The sequence below is a fragment of the Lepus europaeus genome, chromosome 16, assembly GCF_033115175.1.
Source record: "Lepus europaeus isolate LE1 chromosome 16, mLepTim1.pri, whole genome shotgun sequence".
Classification (NCBI taxonomy): Eukaryota; Metazoa; Chordata; class Mammalia; order Lagomorpha; family Leporidae; genus Lepus; species Lepus europaeus.
Genome location: NC_084842.1, coordinates 43,930,414 through 43,937,448, shown reverse-complemented (window position 1 = coordinate 43,937,448; position 7,035 = coordinate 43,930,414).

Here is a 7,035-nt window from a genome sequence, read left to right as displayed (position 1 = left end):
CAGATGTGCTCCACAAGAGACCCCCACCTGGAAAGGGTTAGGAAATCCTGTAGTCCTAGGGCACTCCCACCCAGGACACCAGAGTTCCTCCTCTTTGGCTTTACAAGCAGTGACAATCTTGGGGCCTCAGTTTCCTCTCTGATAACAAAGGATGTTGGGCCAGACAGCCTCAGCCTGAATAGCCAATCAGGCTGTGCATAGACACATGTGGCCTCGGCCCAGTGCAGCTCCTGATGAGTGGTGGTCCTCCCCCACCCCGGCCATCCACAGCTGGGATCCCCAGGGTGTCCTGCTGAGGAGCCCGACCCAGGAGCAACTGAAACTGGCAAGAGCTAAAAATTAATTCCCTTCAAATCAATAATTTGCAATTAAGCACAGAAGACACTAAAGCCAAGGGGAGGGGGGGGCAGGCTTCTGGAAAGAGGACAGCTGAGCACTTCAAGCCCTTGGAACTGATGGTGGGGGAAGCCCAACCAGTTCCAAGCAAACAAATGAACATTGAGCTCCATTGTTTGTGAGAAAGCTAGCATAGGGACTGAAGTGGTACTTAAATAGCAGGACTGGGGAGGGAGCGGGTGAAGAGCTCATATCTTCAGGACTCAAGGCCAGGAGTAAGTTTACTTTTTGTTTATACACTTCCTGGGGCTCCATCTCCATGTCACCCCACCACGCCAGGGTCCTCTGAAGCCTTTGGAACAGGGCTTCACAATCTGCTGGCTACAGGCAGCACCCAGCTCATGAAAAAATTGGAAGCTTGCCTTGGTCCCCTCCCCATCCTCAGCAGCAAGTGTCAGACCAGCCTGGGCCAGCGCCAGGCGGGCAGTGCCAATGGGAAACGCAGACATGATACAAGCCGACAGCTCGATGGAGCTGGGATTGGATGATGGTTGATGTTGCACAGTGATAGCTGCAATCTGGGGCTCAGAGCCATCCCATAGGTCTCCAGAGACATGTTGAGATACACTGAAATCCTTGAAACAAAATGGAAACGTGCTTAATTTTAGAAGTGAATGTACGCCATGCAGCACTGGGGGCTGGGGAAGCAAAAATAGAGTATAAAGAACTGCAGCTCTGACAAGACAGGAAATCCACCGTATAGAGATTGCTGAAAGAAAACACAGCTCTTTTGAGTCTTCCCTAAACCACAGTTAAACCAAGAAGGGAATACCATCTTTTCTCCCAGGGGAGTTAACAAATGACTTCACTAGAAGTCATTAATAAGTCCACACTGGACTTCTTGCCAGGAAAGACAGAGGACCTACTCCATGCCAGGGTCTATTTGGAGATAGATTTTAGTATCTTCCTCCTTTTACTTGGGAGGATATTTCCCAAGAATGATTGCTCAGTTCCAAGCTATAAATTGAGCCCTAGTCTATGTCTAGAGCTCATCTCAAATATGGAGATAAAGAACTATAAAACACAGCCCCTTTTTTAATAATCTAGTTAGGAAAGGAAAATTCACAAAGTAAAAGGATACAATCCAGCAGGTGTAATGTGTCAAGTAGATAGAGCAGGAAGGAAGAGTTACATGGATGTGAACAGAGAGAGGTCAGCCAGGACTTCAGGGGATGGGAAAACAGGTACTGTCAGCCCTCCATATATGTGGGTCAACATTCACGGATTCAACCAATCACAGATCCAAGATGTTTGGGAAAAATAAAATTGTGTCTATAGTGAATATGTACATTTTTTTCTTGTCATCATTCCCTTAGCAATACAGTATAACTGTTTACATAGCATCTATATTGAATTTGATATTACAGATCATCTAGAAATGACCTAAAGCATATGGGAAGATTGTGTAGGTTGTATTCAAGTATTGTGCCATTTTATATAACAGATTTGAGTAGCCACAGATTCGAGTATGTAGGAAAGTCACGGAACTGATCCCCTTCAGGTAATGAAGGATGATTGTACACATCAACGTTGAGAGGAACAAGAATCTCCAGAGGGAAGAGGGTAACTGCAACAAAGATTTGGAAATGAGAAAGAGTACACTTGACCTGTTAGATCATGTAAATATCACTCAGGACTTATTTTTCTTTGAGAATATTTTGATATCCTCAAAATGAGGGGGGTTAGCACCAGAAATATGTTCCTCAAATCTTTTTCATTTCAAAGGAATATCAATCCTAGAATATAATAATAAGGAAATATAACCATTCATTCAGCAATCGTTTGCTTGCTTGCCTTAGGCCAAGCACCCCAAGGCATATATATACTATCCTGGCACATTGCTAAGAGCTCAGCCTCCTGAATAGGATGTGGTGCCTGTTTCTGGTTTCTTAAGATGTGATATGGAACTGTAAACTATCACCCAACTGTTAACTATTTTAGATCATGGAGATGTGTTGACTGTTTTCCTAAAGACAGAGCAAGGATTAAGGAGAAAGTTCTAAGTAACTCTCTAGTCAACTGGGGTTGCTTCTATTTTAGCACCCATGGAGACCCAGGGGTGCCATGACTAATCTTTACATCTTGGCCAAACTCGAAGTCATTGTCATAAGAGGAAAGAAGAAAGACACACTAGTCAAGAGCCAGACCACTGTATTTTAGAAGTTTTGCATCTCTCTTCCCTAACGAGGTACACAGAAAGATGGCTAAGACTTCTCTCTATATCTCGTCTTCCCAGTGGAGCAGGCAAAACGTTCTGTCTTCAAGGAGGAGAAATTTTGGCCTAGGTTGTTTAAATTCCAGAACATTTTATTGGAACACTGTTTTATTAGGTAGAATGGGAAAAAGTAGTAGGACACATGAATATTCTATCTCAGTACTACCCAGGCTCAAGGTCATTCATCTTTCCTTCTTCACATCCATCCAAGTCACCATGGTAAGAATCCCTGAACTGCTTTAAACAACTCAAATTATTTTCTTTCCTCACTTGGAAACACACTCTGACTTTCTCTTAAGTCAGTAAGGCCTTGGGAGAACAGCATAAGCCTATTCAACTCTCATCACTAAGTGCTTAACAATGTGTCCTTGGCCTTTTTTGCTAAGGGTCCACCTTGTTCAATTGCAGACATAACATCTCAAGGAAAACAAAGACATCTATAGAGCTTATTTATTCTTGAAGCTTGCCCTATCTGACATAGGCAAAGGAAACTGTGTAGTGTGTGCCGGGAGTCCTAGTACTTGCAGTGCATCTTAAGTACGGTGCAGGGAGCTGAGTACGGTACATGCAGAGCAAACAGTGTGTGTAGTGCATGCAGCGCGTACAGTCCATGCAGCACGTGAAGTCCAGGAAGTGCCTAGACTGCAATGAGTGCAATGCTTGGCATTAGTGCATTGTATGCAGAGTACAGTGCTTGCAGCAACAGCAGGGCTGCACTGAGTACAGTGTCCAGTGTGAAGTGTGTGCGTCGTGCTGTGTGTAGTGTGTGAAGCGTGCCGTTTGAGAAGAATGTGCAATGTGCAGTGAGCACGGTGCATGCAGCGTCTGCAGCACTTGCAGTGCCTTCAGTGTGCAGTGAGTGCGGGCAGCAGTGTGAGCAGTGAGGAGACTCAGCCTACACTAGGGTTTGGGGAGAAATGCTCAGATTCTTCCACTTTGTTCCCTTACCTCCCTGTTCCTTTGAGGGAGAACTCATGAAAAGGAAAAGTATCTAGACCAAGGCATAATTTAAATATCTCTGAGTATGCTAGGCAAATATAATGGCAACTGCTTCCTAATACAACCCGATAAGTTTCACTTCCTCCATGATGCCCAATACTAACCTGAAATAATCAGCTCCCCAGGAATCAAGGAGACATGGGGCTTCTATGCAATTTCCCTCTTCCTACTTCCTAACTGCCCCCCTTCTTTGAGACACTAAGCAGAAGTACACACACACACACACACACCAGCTCTGCACAAATTAGATTGAGACATTTTCTGGAAAAACAATCCATGGTTCTGTTTCCATGGAAGCAATCGCATGTCCCCAGTGGCAGCAAATGGCAGGCAGACAGCAGTAAGGGAGCTTCCAGGGCCACAATGGGCCCTCTCCCTCAACGCCACGCAGGGCAGAATGCAGCGGGGGGCAGAGTTGGGCTTCACCAGGAAAGCCTAACCTCCAGGGGCACAGTGAACCCCAGCTGTGCCCCCTCTTTTGGGGCAAATGTACATCTGGGCATTCTGGGCACAGCTCCAGCCAATCAGCCAGGCTGATCCTCCCACAGCTTTTCACAAAAGGCTGCTCATTCAGAGCAGATGGCGGTGCTGAGACAGAGCCTAAACCAAGCTGGAGGCCACCCATGGGGCTGGAACTGAGAGAACATGCACTGCTCCATGTAAATGCCCCCTGGTCCCACCCTCTGTTTGGGGCATGCCTCTTGCTTCCCTCAGCTTCTCAAGTGAATATCTTCAATTTTAGGCCATGTATGACTAGCAGTGCACAAGACAATTTGAGGTAGAGCGTGAAGGAACATTCCTTAAAAGTTGTAAGTTACATGTTTGTTGAAACGTGTATGAAAAAAATAGGACAACTATGATTTTTGTGGATAATATTGTTTAGCATAGAAGTAAAATAACTTTAAATAAACTAAGTCCATTTTAAGCAGTTATTAAGTAAATAATAGGGTAGATATTTCATAGATATGACTGAAAACAGAACATGGAAATTGCATGGGAATTAATAGAATCTGGCAAATCAATGTTAAAGCAAAGATTTCAACATCTGGTTTTAGGACTGTTCAACCTTCTGAGCAGAAGGAAAATCCTTGAGGTGGAATAGGACAAGGTGGCAAGTCTGGAAACGGGGGTCCCACTCAAATACTCTCCCTTGGGGCCAATCAGTGTGTTGGGGTTCCCTTGGCCTCTCTTGGATGGGTCCCAATGACAATGCTATGCATGTTGCTGAATGTCCCAAGAGCTAAGTCAGGAGTCTCAGCCCATCGACTACTCTTTCACACTGACCAGAATCCCAACAGAACTCAGTTTTCCTGGCAAATTAGGCTGGACAATGCAGAAAGCCAGTAGTTGCAAAGGCCTCCTTGTGTCCTCACTCAGAACCATGGTCCCAGAGCCAGCTGTAGGAAGCCAGTATGTTCTCCTTTCTCAGCAGCCTCGCCTTGGCAGTTCTCAGCATTGAACACTCAAAGGTAACTTTAAAACAGAAGGCACCTCTAGCCCCAGACTATACAGCCCAAAGTCTCTCCACCCCAAAATGATGTCCTAAAAGAGGAAATAAAGACAGTAGGGAAGTAGAAGTATCTTGCCTCCTGAACCAACTTCACCCCAGTGTATATGAGCTCAGGCAGCTATCACAAAATGCCATAGACCAGGTGGCTTACAAAACAATGGGAATTTACATTAACATAGCTAAATGGCTGGAAGTCCAAGATCAGGGTGCCAGCATGCTTGGGTTTCTGATGAAGCTATTCTGGCTTTTGACAACCACCTTCCCTCTATGTGGTGAGGTATCTGGAGTGCCTTCTTATAGAGACAAAAACACTAAAATCCTTCACAGGGTCCACCCTCATAACCTCAGCTAACCTTAATTATCTCCTGAAGGCCCTGTCTCTAAAAACCATCCCACTGGGGGTATAGGACTACAATATATGAATTTTAGGGGTGCACAACTCAAGTCATGAGTAAAAATGAAGAACTGAACCATCCCCAGTGTAAGGCACTCACAGTAACAACAAAGTAATGATAATACTTGTGATGTTCTGAATAAATGCACTGCAACTCTATAAGGTAACTAGTTCTAAGGTAAATAGTTCTATTTATAGAATACCGTGTTAAAACCTAGATAAGTTAAGGGATTTGGCTAATGAGTGCCAGGACCAGCACACAAACCCAAGTCTATGGGACTCCAAATCATGTTCCATTTCATTGCCTCAACTGCCTCTTTTTCATGGTCTTCCTCAGATGCCATTGTGTCCTCTTGTGCCTGTTCAGACCCCTCCCTACTTCCTCTGTGTGTGTAGTCAGAGGAGGTCCCTAGAGATCCCATCAATCTGAACCCCTGTGCAAGGCCATTTCCTCCTAACACACCCTGAACATCTGTAAAAACAATTTCTCCTCAAGCCCATAACTGAACCTCATAATAAAAACTCACCATCCAATATAGCCTTAAAAAACTGTCCTGATGGCATTTTAACTACTAGAGGGACTTGGTGATGTTTATTTCCTAATTATTCTGGGAAGATGCTTCCCTCTTTTGGATAGGGCTGTCTATGAGACACTGGGATTTCTTTTCCATTAGGAAGCTTCTGTCGGTTGTCAACTGTATGGACTAGATGCTGCTGCTGTCACCATCATGAAATATCAGACATTTCTGTTTATTTCTCACTCACTCAAAGTCTACTGTAGGGTTAGGTGACTGTCCAGGTAGCAGGCTTCCTCATGTTGACTCAACATACTATACCTTCTACCTGACAGTCCTTTCTCTTCCAAGATGATCCAGGCAATGAAGACAGAATGAAGAGAACCACACCCCACCTCACACTGCATTGTCCAAGGCAAGCCATACAAATGGACAGCCATACACAATGCTTCCTGTTCTCAGAGGAGGGGAAAATCAGGAACATGGGAAAAAGCACTATTCATCTGCCACAGCCCTCACGGGCTTGGTTCTCATGCAGAAATGCAAAAAGGAAGGCATCTGGTCAACAGAAGGTTCAGTGAAATGAGTATTAGACTAGGAGTCAGGCGGTGAGAGTTTGAAGCCCTTGTTAACCATGTCCTATCTCTGTGGCATTATGGAAGTTGCCTAGCTTCACTGAGGATCAGTTTGTTTGTCAATGGAATGGGAGGTCATTGTTTTCCTCAACTTTACAAGGTCATTGTGGCGGTGAATTCAAATTAGGCAATGAATGTGTTTCTCCACAAAATGTTTTTTGAATACTCTCTTAAGTTTTCTTTTCCCCTAAATGGAAGACAAAGTACAGAAACACAAAACAAAAGCCTAACCAGTTTCAGGTGACTTGAGTTCATGTCCCTGTCCTCTTCAATAAAGTCATTTGCTCTCTCTGAGGCTCAGTGTACCCATCTAGCAAATAGAAGGTGATGTTGATTCTAACCACTCCCCCACACCCATGCTGAATACAAAA